Raw genomic sequence first — 22,390 nt, 5'->3', positions numbered from 1 at the left:
TTATCGGCGTAAATTGGAACGCGATAGGATCAGGAGGGCTTCCTCCAAGAGCGGTTCTTCGAAAGGTAAGGGAAGTAACATTTCACCTGTATTAACACCAGTAGAATTTGCTTCACCTAATCCTGTGTTGTTGCCTGCGGGCCCTGATTCTGTGTCTGGAGAAGGTAATGCCCTTTCTCTGATTCTAGAGTCGTTACGCACTCTAGAATCTAAAGTGGCCTTGGAAACCGACTCAATTAAAGTGTGTGATCGTGCCCCTAGTGTTGTGGAGGGGGCGTCAGATCGGCCCCATAATGCCTCTAGGCCTAGACCTCTATCGGACTCCCAGGACTCAGGGAGTGGGTATGTCGAAAGCCGCAAGAGGGTTACGGGGGCTCCCCACCGATCTGGCGTCCCTTCGGCAGGACCTGTTGTTAGTTCCCAGGCTGCCAAGGAGCGTGCCCAGGCTCGCATCCTTAAGGACTGTTTTTCGTCTTCCGAGGCGCCCTCCCCGCGCAAGGGGTGGAGCGCTCGGAGAGACTCGCGTCCTTTGAAAAGGACTTTTCCGAGTGAGGACGCTTCACGTCCTCTCTCACCGTTATCGTTGCGGTCTTCACCTGCGTCGTATGATGCGTTTCCTCCGCAGAAGAGAGGTAGGACGTCATCTGAGGATGACGCTGAGAAGCGCTTCTTTTCGCGCTTCGGAGAGGCAGGGTAGCTGTACCTGTGAGAGGAAGGAGGCGTCCCCTCGCCCCTCGTCTTCTCGCAGGTTCAGCCCTTCACCTCCTCTAGTTTCTTCACCTACGAAGAATATTCTTGTGTCTCTTCAAGACCAATTGTCAGCTTTAATGGCTCAGACGACTCACCCAGCAGCAGTCGAGCCTAAGCGTAGGAAGGACGTCAGGCTGCCTGTCAAGAGGACGAAGCAGTCCCCTTCTCCGTCTCCTCGTTCGTCTCTGTCTCCGCTTGCTTCTCCGTCGGAGCTTCCTCGATCTCGTTCTACTTGTAGGAAGTCTCGTGGACAGGACGCTTTTCTTCCCTCTCGACGTCCTGATCAGGACGCCTTTGAGGACGCTCGGCAGGACACCTTGGAGGACGCTCGGCAGGACGCTTTTGAGGACGCTCGTCGGGACGTTTTTCTAGATGCTTTGCCTTTTGAGAAGGCTTTCGAGAGCGCCCAGAAGGACGCTTTGAAAGCGAAAGCTAGACGCTTTAGCAGGAAGCGTAAGGACGCTTCTCTAGAGGGAGAGTTCAGAGTCGCCTCTCTTGACGCTCAGCGCTGTCAAGACGCTCTTCATTCTTCAAGCACTAAGGATCGACAGAAGGTCGGTCGCATTGAAGAAGCTGCTACACCTAAGCCTCGAAAGTCTTTGTTGAAGGCTAGACCCGTTGGGCGCACGCCCTCTCCAGAGGAGCAGTCTCCTTTGCCTCTTAGGGAGGAAGGAGAGCTTAGTAGTCCGGCGGACTCAGTTGAGGAGGAGCAGCCTTCGGTTTCGTCTGTGTCGGATTATAAAGTGCTGGTACGACTGCTACGCTCGTCTTTTGGAGACAAGTTCCAGCCTGCAGCTCCCAGGTCTCCACCCTCTCAGTTTTCGTCATCTAAGTCTTGCAAAGGTCCCGGGAGTTTGTGAAATGAAAACTTCGTTGTCCCACTAAGAGGGCTTTTAAGAAGTTGCAAGATTGGATGGAACGTCGGAAGGATCAGGGCAAGTCGACTTTCGCCCTTCCTCCTTCAAGACTCAGTGGGAAAGGTGGCATCTGGTATGAGACCAAAGGAGAAGTAGGAGTTAAGATCCCTTCGTCATCCCAAGGGGACTTTGCTAGTCTGGTCGATGCTCAGAAGAGGTCCCTTTTGTCGACTGCTAAGATTTCATGGACGCCTACGGAGATTGATCATCACATGAAAGGACTGTTAAGGACTCTCGAAGTCTTTAACTTTCTAGACTGGTGCTTGGGAGTCCTAGATCTTCAATCTAGGAGTCCTGACTCGTTAAGTCTGGGGGAGCTGTCCAATGTGTTATCCTGCATGGACAAGGCCGTCAGGGATGGTTCGGAAGAGTTAGTGTCTCACTTCGGCACTGCTTTTCTTAAGAAGAGAGCGCTGTTCTGCAACTTTACGGCTAGATCTGTTTCTACAACACAGAAAGCGGAGCTTCTCTTTGCGCCTCTTTCGAACCATCTCTTCCCCCAGACTATGGTAAAGGACCTGGCAGTTGAGCTTTACAGGAGAAGGCTACCCAGGACCTCTTGGCCCAGTCTTCAAGACGCCCGCCAGTCACTACTACGTCTCTTTTGGAGACCACCTAGGAAGGTTAAACCCTTCGTGGGGCTCCTCCCCGAGAGCTGATCCTCGAGGGAGAGGGCTTTCAAGAGGAAGAGCTTCTTTCAAGCCAAAATCTTCGAAGTGAAAATCAAGTCCTTCAGATGCCTGTCGGAGCCAGGCTGAAGTTCTTTGCGGGGGCGTGGAGAGAGAGAGATACAGATGCTTGGTCCCTCAAGATAGTGTCAACAGGGGTAACAAGATCCCCGTTTTGGACCCTCCTCCTCTATCCACAACTCCCAGAGATCTTTCCCCGTCATATCAAGGGGAGAAACGTCAGATTCTTTTCGATCTTTTAGATCAAATGATCGAGAAAAGAGCGGTGGAACAGGTCTTAGACCTGGGGTCACCAGGATATTACAACAGGCTTTTCCTGGTACCAAAGCAGTCGTCGGGGTGGCATCCAGTCTTGGACGTGAGCAGGCTGAATCTTTTCATAGAAAAGAAAAAATTCAAGATGGAAACGCCTCAGTCGGTTCTAGAAGCCTTGAGACCGGGCGACTGGATGGTGTCCTTGGACCTACAGGACGCATACTTTCACGTTCCAATCACCCTCTTTCAAGAAAGTTTTTGAGGTTTGTGTTAAAAGACAAAGTTTGGCAATTCCGAGCCCTTTGTTTCGGCTTAAGCACGGCTCCGATGGTATTTACCATGCTCATGAAGAACGTAGCGAGATGGTTACATTCTGCAGGGATAAGAGTATCCCTGTATCTCGACGATTGGCTTGTCAGAGCATCGTCAGAATAGCGGAGGTCTGTCTGAAGGACCTTCACTTCAACGTTGTTAGACCGTTGGAGCGAGGTCCCATGGGGACTTTCTTGGTCAACCTCGGAAAAGTCGCACTCATGACCTCCAACAAACAAGTCCATCGTGTATCTGGGTGGATTCAGATGGGGAATTCAGTGGCTTTTCGGGCGTTTCCATCCCAGGAACGACAGCTGCAAGGCTTAGAGAGAGTTTCGGCCTTCCTGGGGAAGGAAACTTGCTCGGCGAGGGAGTGGATGAGTCTGCTGGGGACCATTTCCTCGCTGGAAAAGTTTGTTTCCCTGGGAAGACTACACCTCAGGCCTCTCCAGTTTTTCCTGGCAGAAGAATGGAGAGTCAAAGAGGATCTGGATGCGACCTTTATGATCACCGAATCGGTGAAAAACCATCTAAGATGGTGGTTAGATCCTCGGAAGTTTCGAGAGGCTTTGTCCCTAAAGCTTCTGAGCCCCGACCTAGTGTTGTTTTCCGACACCTCCGTGTCGGGCGAATAGGGAGAGCAGCAACACTGGGAGGGGAAGAAGTGTCAGGCGCCTGGAGGGGGGGGGAAAACAGGTGTCCTGGCACATCAATGTGAAGGAACTAGCGGCGGTTTTTCTGGCGCTACAGTTCTTCCAGCAAAAGGTTGCAGAAAAAGTTGTCCAAGTCAACTCGGACAACACCACGGCTCTTGCGTACCTAAAGAATCAGGGAGGTACACACTCCCGTCCTCTATTTTACTTAGTGAGGGAGATTCTGCTGTGGGCAGATGCAAGGCGAATCAGGATCCTGACGAGATTTATCGCAGGAGTCCAGAACGTCAGAGCAGACCTTCTCAGCCGACAGGATCAGATCCTGCCGACGGAATGGACTCTGCACCAAGACGTCTGTCGGGAACTATGGAAACTGTGGGGACGTCCTTTAGTCGACCTATTTGCGACGTCGAGGACGAAGAGGTTGCCTCTTTATTGCTCCCCTGTGTTGGATCCGGGAGCAGTCGCTATAGACGCTCTGCTCTGGGACTGGACGAACCTGGGACCCTGTATGCCTTCCCGCCCATTCAAGATCATAGGGGAAGTCATAAGGAAGTTTCGCCTGCAATCGGCAGGGGACGAGGTTGACCCTGGTCGCCCCAATGTGGCGCCCGCGAAAGAATGGTTCACGGAGGTAATGTCCTTCCTGCATAGACTTTCCGAGGAGCGTGCCTGGAGAAAGATCTACTCAGACAGCCCCACTTCGCAAGATATCACCAAACCGAAACCTCTACCGCTCTGGGTCTGACTGCGTTCAGACTATCGAAAAGTTGGCCAGAGCGAGAGGTTTTTCTAAAGCAGCTGCGAAAGCGATCGCCAACGCAAGGAGGGCTTCATCGAGAGCTGTTTACCAGTCGAAGTGGGCTTCCTTCAGGGCATGGTGTAGAAAGGAGGGAATTTCCTCTTTCACTACCTCTGTGAGCCAGATAGCCGATTTCCTGCTATTCCTAAGGAATGTGCAGAAGCTGGCAGTCCCGACCATCAAGGGATATAAAAGTACAGTGGACCCCCCGTATTCGCGTTCTCCAGATTCGCGGACTCACACATTCGCGGATTTCTCTGGGGAACGTTTCCCTGCATTATTCGCGGAAAATTCACGCATTCGCGGTATTTTTCTATGATAAATATCCACAAATTCCTGGTTTTTTTGATGAATTTCATCATAAAATGCACTTTTTGTGATAAAACTATTAAAAAACCAAGTATGAAAATTTTTGTTTTTATGGGTTTTTCTTGAGTTTTAACTAACAAAATAGGCTGTTTTTAGCATTTTCATAGGGGTTCCAAACATTCGCGGATTCTAACTATTCACGGGGGGGTCTGGTACGCATCCCCCGCGAATATTGGGGGACCACTGTATGCTGTCAGCAGTCTTCCGACACAGAGGCCTAGACCTTACTGACAACAGAGATCTTCACGATCTCTTGAGATCGTTTGAGACAACCAAGATACCTCAGGCGAGGCCTCCTTCTTGGAACTTAGATTTAGTTCTAAGACTGTTGATGTCGAGTCCTTTCGAGCCTCTCCATGCAGCGTCTCTTAGGAACTTGACGAAGAAGGCTCTTTTCCTAACTGCTCTGGCGACGGCGCAAGAGAGTTAGCGAAATTCAAGCCATTAGTAAACAGGTGGGCTTCAAAGGTGACAATGCTGTCTGCTCTTTGAGTCCCACTTTCTTAGCGAAAAATGAAAACCCGTCTAACCCTTGGCCCAGGAGCTTCGAAATTAAGGGTATGACAAGCCTTGTGGGCCAAGAACCTGAGAGAGCCCTGTGCCCTGTCAGGGCTCTAAAGTTTTATGTTCGCAAGACAAAGGAGGTACGAGGTCCCTCAGATAATCTGTGGTTCGGTAAAAAGACCCGATATACCATTATCCAAGAATGCTTTGGCTTTCTTTCTGAGAGACGTGATAAAAGAGGCTCATTCGTCTTACCAGAAGACCGATTTGAGCCTCTTGCGAGTGAAAGCTCACGAGGTCAGAGCTGTCGCAACCTCGCTTGCCTTCCAAAGGAACATGTCGATCAAGGACATCCTTGACGCCACCTTTTGGAGGAGCAATTCAGTATTCGCCTCACACTACTTAAGAGATGTGAGAACGATATGCGAGGACTGTTGTTCTCTTGGACCATACGTTCTGCAGACACAGTCTTGGGGGCTGAAGGTAGCTCTCTCCCTATCCCTTAGTTAGGTTAGGTTAGGTTAGTTTTTAGTGTGTTTTTGGTTGAGGTGAGTCTTGTGTGAAGACCTCCCATCTCTTAGTTTAGTGTTCAGGGGGTCTTGGATAGTTGGTCAGGTGGTGGTCAGTTGCTTCGTTGCCCTCATATGTATGGCTCGATGGTCTTGTCACGTTGAGGTCACGTCCCTGTTGACAGAGCATCCAGAGCGCACCAGCACTACAGGTCTCCACCTGGCTGGCAACTCTTATTAAGCACAAGCAGGCTTAAGTGACAGTAATCACAGAGTCTACTTTGCTAACAGGTGAGGAACCAAGGTGTACATCATCTACTTAATTTAAGTTTCCTACAAATCCTATTCTGTCTCTTCCCACCATCCGAAGGTGGGATTCAGCTATATATATATATATATCTGTCAGGTAAGTTGCATGAACAAAATGTTATTGTTATAATACAATTAAGTTTGTTCATACTTACCTGGCAGATATATATAATTAAGTGCCCACCCACCTCCCCTCAGGAGACAGTGGCACTGAGAAAATATGAATAGAAAATGGGAATGGTTCCTGATATCCACCTCCCAGCGGCGGGAATGGGTACTACCACCTGGCCGCCCACTGTGTGTGCCGCGAGTTTTGAAATTCTGTCGGACTTCGGAGAATACAGCTATATATATATCTGCCAGGTAAGTATGAACAAACTTAATTGTATTATAACAATAACATATTGTCATATCTTTCCTCATTTTCTGGTCTATGCTGCAAAGTTCTGCCTTCATCCATTCCACTATTCCTGCGCTGTATCTGATTACTGGCACTGCCCATGCTTTTATGGCTTTTATCATTTTTCTGGTGTAGAGTTTTGACTTGAGTATTGCCTTGAGTCTCTGCATATATTCTTTCCTGATCATGTCCTTCTTCGCTTGGTGTTTTTATCCCCTCCTTCAATTATTCCCAGGTATTTGTATCCCGTCTCATCTATGTGTTTGATATTGTTCCCATCTGGTAGTTTTATCCCTTCAGTCCTTGTTACTTTGCCCTTTTGTATGTTGACTAAGGCACATTTTTCTATTATTATTATTATTATTATTATTATTATTATTATTATTATTATTATTATTATTATTATTATTATTTGAAGGTAGGAGACCCTCTCTCAAACATGTTTTGTTAAAGATGATGGCAGCATCAGTGGAATTGATTTTATATATGGTCTTTTCAATTCTTCTTATTATTCTCTTCTCATCAGGGCTGATATTTGCTAATAGCTGGCCGATGTTCATATCTTGGTTAAAGAAATGTTTTCTAAAAATACTAATTTATTGTTATGATAACAAAAGTGGTTAACAAATCTTAGTAATGGAATTCCAACGTTTTCCAACCGTATCATCAGTTCATCTTCAAGGAAAGGTGAGCGTGAACTGATTGGAATGGGGTCCGTTCGGCGGTATTTATTGTTCCCAGGTGCTCTGTCTGATGGGCGCTGTGTTTTCATTGGCTGAACAGAGGATTAAGTCCCTGAGTCAAGCCGTCTTGCAGAGGTGGAAGCTCGCGCTGCTCTTCGCGTGCGGACGCTGGAGACTGGGAGCGTAGTATTGGGCAGGGGCACCTGATTGGTCCGTTCAATCGGCTCTATGGTGCCGGCGGGCGGCGCCCTACGTGCCACTGTCGGAAGGAGTGCCGTCTCTTGAGTGGTGTTGAGGCTGGTCTCTCCTTCCCGATGTGTAGGGCCTCTAAGAGGCGGAGGCGACGGTGGTCTGCCGCCTTATCGATAATACCAATATTAGGAATAATGTCCTTCCGAGTTATCCTTGTATTGTGGATGTTTTTGCATGATTATGGATGGCGCCTTCCTGAGCGTGGCAGGATATCCTCTTGGAAAATCGCATCGTTGTCATACCGATGTAGGCGCCGGGGCATTCCCGGACAGGGCATTTGTATTGGTAGACAACGTTAGTTTTCTTGAGAGGGTCTTGCATCACGGGGGCTGGGTTGTTTTTTCATAATCAAGCCACTATCTTCTTGCTTTTATAGTAAATGATCAATTTCACTTTTTTTGCAGGGTCAGTGGGGAGGAGACGTTCCTTTCGATGATGTTACGAAGGGCTCGCTCGTCCTCTTTGTATTTCTTGTGAAATACGCCCTTGTAAGAGAGTGACGTTCTTCAAGGGCGGCGGGGCGAGGCTCCTGCTGGTACCACTTATCGATGTTTCTGAGAATGGCTTTTTCGATGTCCCGGTTGGAATACCCGTTGTTAATTAGAACTTGGGCAACACGTTCTAATTCAGTGTGCGTGTCCTTCCACGAAGAGCAGTGTGAGAGAGCTCTCTTGATGAAGGCGCTGATTGCAGTGCGTTTGTATCTCTCTGGACACTCGCTCTCGCCATTCAGGCACATGCCCAGGTTCGTAGGTTTCGTATACACTTGGGTTACGAAGGCGTTTTCTCTTGTTGCGCCCGACGAGGACGTCAAAGGAAGGGGAGGCGACGGTCCACGGCAATGCTCGATGGTGAAGTTGAGTCTGCTGTGTCGTGGGAAGGCTTGTCACAGGCGCTCTATTTCTTCCACCGTGTTGGCACTGATGAAAGTGTCGTCAATATATCGGACGTACATAGACGGTTTCTCGATGGTGGCGAATACCCGACGCTCCACAGCACCCATGTAGAAGTTCGCGAAAAGTACTCCGAGGGGAGAACCCATCGCTGAAAAACTACAACCGTCTTTTTGTGTGTACATATGGCCTCTGTGGGTGGAAAAAGGGGCCTTTTTTGTACATATTTCAAGGAGTTTTTGGAGGGCATGCTCAGGGATGTTTAATGGGGGCGTGGAGTCGTCTCTGTATACACGATCCAGAATTATCTGGATTGTTTCATCCACAGGGACGTTCGTGAAGAGGGACTCCACGTCCATCGATGCAATAACTCCTCCGGGGGGTGTCGTTTTCAGGGCTTCTATAAACTCGGCAGAGGACTTCAAACTGTGGTCATCTGGAACGTAAGGGGTCAAAATAGCATTCAATTTCTTCGCAAGCTGGTATGTAGGAGCGGGAATTTGGCTAATAATGGGGCGTAACGGGTTCCCTGGTTTATGGGTTTTAACATTCCCGTATATATAACCAAGGTCGTAGTCTCCAATGATCGGCAGCAAGTGAAGGGCATTGGAAGCTGCATTGACAGTCTCAATAATCCTATTGGCCTCACGTTTAATGTCATCTACCGGGTTCTTAGTAATTCTCTGGAATTTGCTGCTGTCTGCCAGTATCTCATCCAACTTGTGGTGGTATTCTTCAGTGTGGATGAGTACAAATGCAGCGGTTTTATCGGCCTGACGGACGGTGACATCCCTCTCTTTCGCTCGGAGTTCTTTGCTGCTTCCCTCAGGCGCCTGTCGATCACATCACTCTTGTAATCACCGCGTTCCGTGAGGGCCTCGGCCAAGAGGAGGGGCTGCAGGGCGTCCGTGGTACGTATGGTGCCTTGATCTTCATGCTTGTGTATGGTGTCCAGCAGGTACTCGATCTCAAGGCGTTTCTCCATGGGCCTTGGTCGGGTAGAGAAATGGCAGTTGAGTCCCATACGTAGAATTCTGTCTTGTTCGGTGGTAGGTACATAGTCGGTCAGATTAATATATTCTTCTCTCTTCTGCGGGAGCCGTAGTTTTCCTCCGTTGAGGGCGACCAGCTTCTTCGTTATCGTCCTCATTCTCTTTTTGGGATCCTTCTCATCCAGGCGGTGCAGGCATTCCATGATGGCGGTGGGGTGAGCCCGTTCCTGGGTGGAATCGTCGTCTCTGTTGGCCGTTCCATAATTAGCATCGCCTTCCCGGACACTCGGATGGGCTGCTACAGGGTTCCTGCTTCTACTGCGATGGAGGTTGTCCCACTCAGTGTGCAAGTTCTTCATCTCATCATGGAGTGCGACTCTGTCTCGTTCCTTCGCTGAAAGTTGACGTTGAAGCAGGGTCCTCCTGAAGCTCCTAGTGCCCGGGTCTTCCTGTGCAGATGGGTCATGTAGCCGTAGAGTAGTATATGAAGGTAGGAGACCCTCTCTCAAACATGTTTTGTTAAAGATGATGGCAGCATCAGTGGAATTGATTTTATATATGGTCTTTTCAATTCTTCTTATTATTCTCTTCTCATCAGGGCTGATATTTGCTAATAGCTGGCCGATGTTCATATCTTGGTTAAAGAAATGTTTTCTAAAATACTAATTTATTGTTATGATAACAAAAGTGGTTAACAAATCTTAGTAATGGAATTCCAACGTTTCCAACCGTATCATCGGTTCATCTTCAAGGAAAGGTGAGCGTGAACTGATTGGAATGGGGTCGTTCGGCGGTATTTATTGTGTCCCAGGTGCTCTGTCTGATGGGCGCTGTGTTTTCATTGGCTGAACAGAGGATTAAGTCCCTGAGTCAAGCCGTCTTGCAGAGGTGGAAGCTCGCGCTGCTCTTTGCGTGCGGACTCTGCAGACTGGGAGCGTAGTATTGGGCAGGGGCACCTGATTGGTCCGTTCGATCGGCTCTATGGTACCGGCGGGCGGCGCCCTACGTGGCCACTGTCGGAAGGAGTGCCGTCTCTTGAGTGGTGTTGAGGCTGGGTCTCTCCTTCCCGATGTGTAGGGCCTCTAAGAGGCGGAGGCGACGGTGGTCTGCCGCCTTATCGAAGGAACGAGACAGAGTCGCACTCCATGATGAGATGAAGAACTTGCACACTGAGTGGGGACAACCTCCGTCGCAGTAGAAGCAGGAACCCTGTAGCAGCCCATCCGAGTGTCCCCGGAATAAGGACGATGCTAATTATGGAACGGCCAACAGAGACGACAATTCCACCCAGGAACGGGCTCACCCCCACCGCCATCATGGAATGCCTGCACCGACCTGGATGAGAAGGATCCCGAAAAGAGAATGAGGACGATAACGAAGAAGCTGGTCGCCCTCAATGGAGGAAACTACGGCTCCCGCGAGAGAGAAGAATATATTAATCTGACCGACTATGTACCTACCACCGAACAAGACAGAATTCTACGTATGGGACTCAACTGCCATTTCTCTACCCGACCGAGGCCCATGGAGAAACGCCTTGAGATCGAGTACCTGCTGGACACCATACACAAGCATGAAAGATCAAGGCACCATACGTACCACGGACGCCCTGCAGCCCCTCCTCTTGGCCGAGGCCCCTCACGGAACGCAGTGATTACAAGAGTGTGTGTATCGACAGGCGCCTGAGGGAAGCAGCCAAAGAACTCCGAGCGAAAGAGGATGTCACCGTCCGTCGGCCGATAAAACCGCTGCATTTGTACTCATCCACACTGAAGAATACCACCACAAGTTGGATGAGATACTGGCAGACATGGATACTGGCACAGCAGCAAATTCCAGAGAATTACTAAGAACCCGGTAGATGACATTAAACGTGAGGCCAATAGGATTATTGAGACTGTCAATGCAGCTTCCAATGCCCTTCACTTGCTGCCGATCATTGGAGACTACGACCTTGGTTATATATACGGGAATGTTAAAACCCATAAACCAGGGAACCCGTTACGCCCCATTATTAGCCAAATTCCCGCTCCTACATACCAGCTTGCGAAGAAATTGAATGCTATTTTGACCCCTTACGTTCCAGATGACCACAGTTTGAAGTCCTCTGCCGAGTTTATAGAAGCCCTGAAAACGACACCCCCCGGAGGAGTTATTGCATCGATGGACGTGGAGTCCCTCTTCACGAAACGCCTCCCTGTGGATGAAACAATCCAGATAATTCTGGATCGTGTATACAGAGACGACTCCACGCCCCCATTAAACATCCCTGAGCATGCCCTCCTCCAAAAACTCCTTGAAATATGTACAAAAAAGGCCCCTTTTTCCACCCACAGAGGCCATATGTACACACAAAATGACGGTGTAGCGATGGGTTCTCCCCTCGGAGTACTTTTCGCGTACTTCTACATGGGTGCTGTGGAGCGTCGGGTATTCGCCACCATCGAGAAACCGTCTATGTACGTCCGATATATTGACGACACTTTCATCAGTGCCAACACGGTGGAAGAAATAGAGCGCCTGCGACAAGCCTTCCACGACCACAGCAGACTCAACTTCACCATCGAGCATTGCCGTGGACACCGTCGCCTCCCCTTCCTTGACGTCCTCGTCGGGCAACAAGAAGAACGCTTCGTAACACAAGTGTATACGAAACCCACGAACCTGGGCATGTGCCTATGGCGAGAGCGAGTGTCCAGAGAGATACAAACGCACTGCATCAGCGCCTTCATCAAGAGAGCTCTCTCACACTGCTCTTCGTGGAAGGACACGCACACTGAATTAGAACGTGTTGCCCAAGTTTCTAATTAACAACGGGTATTCCAACCGGGACATCGAAAAAGCCATTCTCAGAAACATCGATAAGTGGTACCAGCAGGAGCCTCGCCCCGCCGCCCTTGAAGACGTCACTCTCTTTTACAAGGGCGTATTTCACAAGAAATACAAAGAGGACGAGCGAGCCCTTCGTAACATCATCGAAAGGAACGTCTCCCCCACTGACCCTGCAAAAAAAGTGAAATTGATCATTTACTATAAAAGCAAGAAGACTAGTGGCTTGATTATGAAAAACAACCCAGCCCCCATGATGCAAGACCCTCTCAAGAAAACTAACGTTGTCTACCAATACAAATGCCCTGTCCGGGAATGCCCCGGCGCCTACATCGGTATGACAACGATGCGATTTTCCAGAGGATATCCTGCCACGCTCAGGAAGGCGCCATCCATAATCATGCAAAAAACATCCACAATACAAGGATAACTCGGAAGGACATTATTCCTAATATTGGTATTATCGATAAGGCGGCAGACCACCGTCGCCTCCGCCTCTTAGAGGCCCTACACATCGGGAAGGAGAGACCCAGCCTCAACACCACTCAAGAGACGGCACTCCTTCCGACAGTGGCACGTAGGGCGCCGCCCGCCGGCACCATAGAGCCGATTGAACGGACCAATCAGGTGCCCCTGCCCAATACTAACGCTCCCAGTCTCCAGCGTCCGCACGCGAAGAGCAGCGCGAGCTTCCACCTCTGCAAGACGGCTTGACTCAGGGACTTAATCCTCTGTTCAGCCAATGAAAACACAGCGCCCATCAGACAGAGCACCTGGGACACAATAAATACCGCCGAACGACCCCATTCCAATCAGTTCACGCTCACCTTTCCTTGAAGATGAACCGATGATACGGTTGGAAACGTTGGAATTCCATTACTAAGATTTGTTAACCACTTTTGTTATCATAACAATAAATTAGTATTTTTAGAAAACATTTCTTTAACCAAGATATGAACATCGGCCAGCTATTAGCAAATATCAGCCCTGATGAGAAGAGAATAATAAGAAGAATTGAAAAGACCATATATAAAATCAATTCCACTGATGCTGCCATCATCTTTAACAAAACATATTATTATTATTATTATTATTATTACCATATTTTGTTTTGGTAATTCTGTAACTCTGACTTTCAGTCATAGAATTTGCCTAATGTAACACATTACCTATCTTCATTTTCATCAGCACCCATTATTATACATAGCAAGGATTGTGAGGTTTGTGAAAAAGGATTTATGAAACCCTATTATATTATTATACAAACCTTCATTATAACATGAAGAATGTACAATAATTAGAACATCAGAGTAACATAAGGAACCTAGTAAAGAAATTTACATAAATCATACTAAATACAGGCGGCCCTCGGTTAGCGGCAGGGGTTCCGTTCCTGGCCACCGACGCCAAGCAATTTTCGACGCTGAGCGATTTTAAAGCCTACGGCCACCGCACACCTTCTTTCGAAACTCTAGACCAGTCAAAGGCGCCGTAATCCCACAACGGTGCAAGAAGTAAAATTATATTTATGCAGTATAGTACTATAGAATTTACTGTACAGTAAATGTGGGTGTCTAGAGTATGTAAAGATATAATAAAGTTTATACAGTGTACAGGTAGCTGTAGTGTTCAGGTTACGATCATTAGTCTTACGATAGTTCGATTTTATGAGAGATCAAATTACAATGGCCTAACTTTATCCATCTTCTAGTTACATAAGTTCAATAACAGCAAAAGAGAATGATGAAAGTATGGTTTTAACGTTATACTCGTTGCGTGAACGTGTACAGCCATGAACAACCGAACGAGAAACGACTTTTTTTTTTTTTTCTAAGTACAACCGAACTGGATAACATCTGTTTGGCTTGTATTTCGATCATCGTACTACAGTGCAACATTACCGTATTTGTTATAAATGGCGTTATGTATAGAATAGAACTGAGATATCTTAATGTAATAACTTTATTCGCTATAGATCAGAGATAAATATAGATTAAAGATCAATCGGGAAATATACCGTTAAATTTAAACCTAGTTATAACTGAAGCTGAGAAAACTGTTCAAGCTGCTAATGACTATTATCGTACATCGGCAACAAGGATAAGACTGCAGTAAACGTCTGCCATCACACACAACTGTAGATAAAATTGGGATAAAATCATTTTAATCAAAACTACTGTGCTTGAAAGAACACATTTTACTGTTGGTTTCACGCCGATATAAGATAAATAACGTAAAGTTCGTATTACGATGATATAAAGGATTACGTATTGCGAACTGTATCACGTAATTTTTTACGCAATAAACATGCCACCAACGTAATCTGTTAACGAAAAAAATAGTAGTTCACATTCACAACGAGACATATTCAATAAATATTTACACCTAAAAACACGCTGTATAAGGAAAAATAACTTTGTCTCATATAAGTCAAGTATATAGATATTCGTTTATGCTAACTAGAAGCAAGAGCATTCGCTCATAATTGCGTTATGGTGGCCACGAACAGACTCGTATTCATCAGCTGATTTCAAACCACAACATTGGCCGCTCCGCGGAATACGGGCTTAAGTTCGCCGTAGTATTTTAAAATACAATAATATGAGAATACATACAATATTCTTGGATACAGTGAAATAATGTATAAATTTTAAAGGATTTATGGAAAAGATGCATAATTAATAAAATAACACAATGCATTTTTCGGAACTGGCGGACAAGAACGAACATGAAAAACCATCCCCTGACAACGTGAAGCGTAGTTACAAAGGCTGCCTTAAATTTGTATCTTATTTCTGTACAAAAATGAAAATACCTTTACGCAATATATTTTCATACACATTTTAAACATAAAAGCATAAACATTTGAAAAATCGACACATCGATCGCTAAATTTGCACTCTGTTTTAACTCGATATTTTCGGAAGAGCGGCAGATGGCGGCATACAAGAACGAACTTGAAAAAAACATCGTAGTCGATAACTTGAAGGGGAGTTTCAAAAGCTGCCTTTTTATCATATTTCTGCACAGAAAGAAAAATACCCTATTTGAAATACATTTTCCTACACATTTTAAACATAAAAGCATAAACATTTATAAAATCAACACATCGATTGCTAATTTGCACTTTTTGTAAATCGATATTTTCGGAAGAGCGGCAGGCGGCGGCTTACAAGAAAGAACATGAAAAAACATCGTATTTGATAACGTGAAGGGCAGTTTCAAAAGCTGCCTTTGTATCATATTTCTGTACAGAAATAAAAATGCCTTTCACGTAATACATTTTCATACACATTTTAAACAAAAGCATGAACATTTATGAATCGACACATCCATACCTAAATTTGCACTTATGTAACTCGATATTTTCGGCATAGAACAGCATCAGAGGCATATATTTTACCCTAATACCTACGTAATAACTCTCCATAAAATTTGTTAATATAATTTGCATAACCTTTATGGTCTGAACGGCATTTCTACATATGTAAGAACTCGTTAGACAACGGCGCTAGCGGCGCTGTTAACTGAAATTTGTGCCTAAAGATACCTTTAAAATGCCTTATTTTTTTAATGAATATTTTTGACGACCGCCGTAAAACCGATTCGCCGTTGAGTGATTGCGCCGTTAACCGCGGGCCGCCTGTAGTCTCTTTTCTTTACTTGATTTATTGGTGATATTGATGATTTGCAGGTTAGTATATACTGTGCCAATATTTTATGCATTTAACAGACTTACAAAAATATCATTATATGCCAAATTGACCTTAAAATTAGAGAATCATAGGCTAACTTAACCAATAGTAGTGTTTTGATTCCAAAATTAGCCTAGGCAGACATGAACTTGGCCTATCTTAGACATTAGACAATATTTGCCAGAATTAAGGCTTGAACATGACAAGGGGTATGGGCTGAAATTATGATTTCTGATGGAAAAAAAGCTATATGCTGCTTGCTTTAGCCTCCAGGACATTGTATAGTGTTTGTTACTGAGGAAAACATTAATATACCTGTGTACCAATGTAACCCCAGTGCACTTCCTATGTATTTATAATGATCAGTTTATTTATCTTGCAGATAATTCGTGAAGCACCAAATGCAGACTTGGTTAGAGGTCCTTGGAAATTAAAGTTACAGTCCATAAGTGTCGAAAAGGAACTATTTTTTTGGTCTTGTTGGAATTTTGTTAAGACTGTTGTACATTTTATTTTTCTGTAAGTATTTAGAAGATTATTTGTACCTTTATGAGTAATATTATTCTATTATGGTTTCAAGTTTAACTCGTGAGGTTAGGAACGTTTTCCAGCTGTTTAGGCTTAGCTCTCTTGGCATCAGAATTGAAAAAAATCATTTGTTCCTATGAGGTATGAACCTTCGTCTGTTATATGAGAGGACAGGCAATCCCCAACTTACAACAGAGATCCGTTCCTAATGTTTGTTGTATGTGGGAATCTGATGTAAGTCGGAATAATAGCTAATAAGTGGCGTAGTGCCGTGTTGTTCCTACACAAATACAAAAAAACCATTGGTCTTTACGTTAGGATATTACTTAAAGTGTGAGCTGGTAATGGCTTTCTAGCTTATAAACAAGACACTGTTGTTAGCTACCAGAGGTAGGGATGGGAGCCCTGCCCACCAGTCAGTACAGACTCACTTTACTTTCAGCTGTCGTCGAATGTAAACGCCTCCTCTGCCTGAATGGGCATTTGACTTACCATATTTTTTATTTTTGTTTGTGAATATTTGTGATATATGAGCATAGTTGTTGTTTTGCATATACTGATATAATGCAAACCCATGACTTATCTGAGCCAAGGGAGGGAAAGCTGTGTGACATGAGGTGTTGCCTTGGCAACGACAGACCTTGCATCGCTTCTTCTCCTTCCTTGAGATAGATCTTCATACCCCTGCACTCTGAGCAGAAAATGTGTGTAGTGAATCTAGCCCTTGTTCCAAGTGTTGTGTTTGGCCATCAGAACAAAGGGTGCAGTTTGTTTGGAAAAGGAAGAGGGAGAGAGAAGAGGGCTTCTCTGGCATCCTCAGATTGCAACACACCTCCAGTGATGCCAAGGTTTCTCTCTGATTCCTTCCTGCCATCAGTCAAACTGTGTCCTGTTGTTGCCACTCCTAAGGGAGCTGTCTCCCCTTCACCGTCTCCTATTGCCTTGCTTGTAGAGAATCAAGGGGAGGAAGAAGCTGTTTTTCCCAGCTTTATGAATGCCCATAGGTCTTGTAATGGTCATCTGTCTTCCATGGAAAAGGTTAAGGGATCTCTCGTTTGCTCTCCTGATGTGTTTACGGGAATGAGAACCATTGCACGGGGTTCCACAGGCCCCTATGTTACTGGTACTGATCCCCGGAAGTCACCTTCCTTGGCCGGAAAAGTTCCTTCTACCACTTCACTGGATTCCATAGACCCCCATGACACCAGTACCAGTTCCTTTTACCACTGCACGGGGTTACACGGATCCCCATGGCACCAGTACTGGCCCCTGGAAGTCACTTGCCCTTTCCATAATCTAGAGTAGATTATTAGATGCTAGTCCTCCCCCTCTCCTCCCCCTCTCTCTAGCAAGGGGAGAGAGGGGCTGACAATAAAACAAACCTGGAAGTTCTATTAGCCTTTTATTGTCTCCAACATTTACTAAAGGATTCAGAGCCGATGGAAGGCTGTTTTTCGGCAATAACTTTTTATCAAAGCATTGGATAGAGGTGGAAGGTGGCAAGTGTCTATTTTATAACCATATCCAATTTTTGCAATTATTATTTAGTACCTAAGTTTGATAGTTTTGGGATTCATAGAGTAAATGAAGTAGCCAATTCCAGAACCGAGAAAATCACAGAGGAGGATTCCAAAACCATTTCTGACATAGACGTAATGTGACATCATGAAGCTGCACCCATCCACTAGGTAGGCAGTAACAGGTGAAAGGATATGGTTACACAGCCTACTATGCATTTCATTGTGTTTTTCATGAACCCCTTTTAAACCGACACATGGATTTCCATGCCACTAGGGCACTTGAGTGTTTCAAACTTCGTCTAATTTTCGGAAGTACTGTGCACTGCCATATGTGTTTCATTAACTTTTTTACTTGAGAAAATTAGGCTAAAGCTGTGCTGACCCACCCAACCATCCACAAAAGTGGTTACAAGTATCAGTGACATCGAGAATCCTCGCCTCCAGCATCATAAGGAGAAAATTTTGCCCCATTAGTTCACAGCTTGTGGCATGCTGGCAAGTCTCTGAACATTCCTGATGCTGTCTCGAGCCCCAGTTAGCCACCCTGCACCAGAGGACAAAATCACAGGTGCCCCTTCTGCTACCCATCTCCGAACAGTCATTGCTGTGTACATGTCACCTCTTCAGGAAAGTCTCCAGCTCAGGATGCCGACAGGACTCTTCAGGATCTACGAGATGCAGCAAGAGAAGACCCTGTCTACACTCACCTAGTCGACTGTGTCACCTTAGGATTCCCCTCCAACAGATATGATCTGCATAACTCCTTACTCCCATACTGGAAGATACAGGACGAGCGTTACGCTGATGGTGAGCTCATTTTGCAAGGAGCAAGAGTTATGGTTCCTGCTGCCCTCTGCTGCTGCATGTTGTCCTGCCTACATGATGGTCATCAGGGCATGGAATCTACTACGCACCGGGCAAAACAGGCTGTCTTCTGGCCTGGTATCAACTTGGACATCGTCAACACAATTGTAGCTTGTGAGTCATGTCAGGTATTGCAGCCAACCCAGAAGCAGGAACCATTAATGAATGATGACAACCCCACAAGGCCCTTTGAGTCTGTTTCAGCAGATTTATTTACCGTCACTGCAAAAGCCTTTTTGTCATACTTGACCGACTCTCAGGATGGCCTGTTGTTGTCCCATGCAAAGGTGATGCTACTGTTCCTAATACAATCAGGATCTTCTGCCGCTACTTCCAGGAAGTTGTGAGCCTCTCCGCCTCAGAACTGATGGAGGACAACAGTTCACCAGTAACAAGTTCCTGGACTTCATGGAGCGATGGGGGAGTCCGACATGTTGTAACCTCCCCATATTATCCACAATCGAATGGTCATGACGAGGCCACCATAAAGTCAATCAAGCATCTCATCCTGACAACTGTACCCTATGGCAACATTTCACAGGCCACTTCCCCGCCCAGATCCTGTATGGTTGACCTCTTAGGTCATGCATTCTTTTCAGAGGGGTGGCAGGTTGAGACCGGGAACTGTGACCGCCATGCTGCCGCCTGTGCTACCTCCCGTGCTGAGCAGGTTAAGACCCAGTGTCATCAGCATGCCCACCCCCTACCGAGGTTGACTATTGGATAGCATGTACGGATCCAAGACCCAACATCTCGCTGCTGGAACAAGGTCGGGGTAGTCATGAGTTTTAGCAGGTCAAGGGATTATGAAATTTGTCTCCCTAGTTGTTGTGTCTGGTGGCAAAACTGTCGTTTCCTTCAGCCAGTGCCACCCCCTTGGTGTTGACCCATCCCCTCTTTCCCCTGTGGCCCCTTGCTTGGACCAGGAAAAGCAGTCTCTAGTTGATATTCCCCCATTGTCCCCACGTCGTTCTCAAAGGCTCGGAGAGAAAGAGTCTGCTTGAGATTGTACTATGAGCATGAGGGGGGAGGTGTAGACTCGCCACCATCCTCCCACTCTCCCATTGCTTCCTGATGCTAGTCACCGCCGTAAGATCCTGCTCTCCTATTGGTCAGCATCTACCCCATCATGCTCTACATAAAGGCGTCGTTCGGCCACTCCGTCGCACTAGCGTTATCGTACGCACGCGGAATTCGTTCGTTCATATATACGATTTCGTTTTGTTAACGTAAATTCGTGTTAGTGATTTCGCTTTGTACTTTATCGTGTTGTGTGAGAACTTAATTAGTAACTTAATTACGTATAGTCATGGGTCCCAAGAAAGTTGCTGAAGTTCACGGAAAGAAGAGGATGGAGATAATCAAGAAGTATGAGGCTGGCATGCGGTTGAGTGTGATCGCTAAGGAATACTGCTGAAGTAGGCACCATCGTTAAGCAGAAGAAAGCCATCAAAGCAGCTACACCTTCCAAAGGCATGACTATTTTGTCCAACAAGAGGAGCCACGTGCATGAATAGATGGAGAGGTTGCTTTTTGTATGGACTGAGGACAAAGAAATCGTTGGCGATACGATAACCGAGACAGCAATCTGCCACAAGGTCAGCGCTATTTTCGGTGATCTGATTGCCCAGGCCGAAGACGACGGAGGAGAAGGGACATCGATGTCAACCCCAGACTTCAAGGCTTCTCGGGGTTGGTTTGATAAATTCTGTAAATGGACTGGCATCCATTCGGTGGTGAAGAAGTTGAAATTTTGTAAAAAAAAAAAAAAAAAAAAAAAATCGTAGTAAAGTATAAAAAAGTAAAAAAAAATAAAAAATAAAAATTTAATTTTTACAAAAAAAATAAAGAATTTAATTTTAAGTTTTTTTTGTAAAGTTAAGTGTTAATGTTTTCTGCCATTTGTTAATGTGTTTCGTAAAGTTTAGTGTTAATGTTTTCTGCCATTTGTTAATGTGTTTCGTAAAGTTAAGTGTTCATGTTTTCTGCCATTTGACCTCCCCCTCTGTCGCCACTTTCGGAGATCGCCTCACTCGAAAGGTAAGGTTCCACATTTTACTACATACGTATGTACGTACAGTATTTTGTGTACCATGTACACTAATAAACTTTATTTACAGGTACATATAGTAGTATATGTAGGTATTGAATGGCCCAAATTGTTGTATTTCATTGTTTATTGGTCAATTTAGTTGTATTATAAAATTTACTGGGGCGGTTTTGTAGGGCTTGGAACGAATTAGGCAATTTACATGTAAAGTGTGGTTCAAGATACAAAAAAGTCAGAATGGATTAATATCCTGAGGCACTACTGTACCTCCCTGTGTATTTAATGTATGTCATTCTCTTATGTATTATGTATGAAATATAATGACAAAATCTCGCCCGTCTGGCAGAAATGTTTCGCCAGTATGGCACTGCTTTGTATTCCTTGCTTGTTTACTTCATTTAGACATTAAGAACCTACTTTTGATATTCTCCGTAGAACTGGAGTACCCAATGTGGTCGAGCGAGGGGAAACTTTTATGTCAAACCCTGCACTGAGTGCTGGGTCCGATCTCGATGGAATGACAACCCCCAAGGTACTGGATGTTAGATATATATCTAGGTTAGTCCCTAGGTACCCCAACAAGTGAAATACATCCTCTAAATGTGGCTCCGTGGTGGGTACAGGGACAGCCTAGACGAACCTGCTATTTAACGTTTTATGAAGAAATTAAAACCCCAAAATCCTAATGACCAATGCACAGAACCAGACATGGGAAGCACTCTTCAATCCAGTGTTGTTACAGTGGCACCATATATTCCCAATCAAAGAGAAAGAATTTTGTGGGGAAAAAATGCATAGAAGAATCTGGAGGAAGTGTACCTAGTGAATTTGATAAGTATCTAACAATTACCTTTGATGATGAGGTTATAAATATTTTTGAAGTACACAGGGATATTGTAAAATACTGTGGGAGAGAACCTAAGATATTGCCACATGGTAGAAATAAACATTTGTTAAAGACTAGATCCTTAGAAGAAAGCGAGAAATTGAAATCTCTGAGGTTACTGGGAGGCGTTCAAAGTGGATGTAAACCACATGATACCTTCAATCATACCCTCATCTTAGGGTTCATGCTGAAGAAGAACTGCAAGGTGAGCTTAAAGATCAGGGGTTATTAAAGGTGGAAAGACTGAAAAAGGAAGTAAGAGGGGTATGGTCTCCTATCCCACAGTTATTATTAACTTTCAATTCATCTAAATTACCAAATTTTGTTAAAGCAGCATGATACAGATATAAAGTGAAACAGTACATGCCGAGACCCAGGGTGTTTTTACTGTCAGGTAGATGGGCATATAATTGGGTCCTGTAGATCCAAGTTGCAAGGAAACCCTGCGATTTGCATAAATTGTGGAGAAGTTGAGCATGGTGATTGCCATGCTGAACCAAAATGCCTTCATTTTGGCAGTCATCCTTGAACTTGTGATGTTTTCCTTTTTGAGAAAGAAGTACAATATACTAGAGTCCTTGAAAAAGTTACATTTACAGAAGCCAGAAGAATAGTACTGAGCAAATATTTAAGACCAGGGGTATCTTTTGCAAGTGTTGCTGCAAATAGACAACAATTGAGAAGGAGGAAAACTAATTCAAATACTGCTTGATATTCACCTAGATCAGG

General features: G+C 45.4%; 1 protein-coding gene across 1 annotated transcript in view; it reads left to right on the top strand.

The window, feature by feature from the left end:
- Window positions 1-22,390, top strand: part of LOC135213215 (gastrula zinc finger protein XlCGF8.2DB-like) — a 154,923-nt gene that overhangs the window by 74,149 nt on the left and 58,384 nt on the right. The window contains exon 2 of the mRNA XM_064247195.1: window positions 16,196-16,332. The gene's annotated coding sequence lies outside the window, so the exon portion shown is untranslated. The remainder of the gene's footprint in view (window positions 1-16,195; window positions 16,333-22,390) is intronic.

This window comes from Macrobrachium nipponense, chromosome 42, assembly GCF_015104395.2.
Source record: "Macrobrachium nipponense isolate FS-2020 chromosome 42, ASM1510439v2, whole genome shotgun sequence".
NCBI classification, from domain to species: domain Eukaryota; kingdom Metazoa; phylum Arthropoda; class Malacostraca; order Decapoda; family Palaemonidae; genus Macrobrachium; species Macrobrachium nipponense.
The sequence above is the reverse complement of the archived record's forward strand: the minus strand, read 5'-3'. Positions and strand labels throughout refer to the sequence as shown.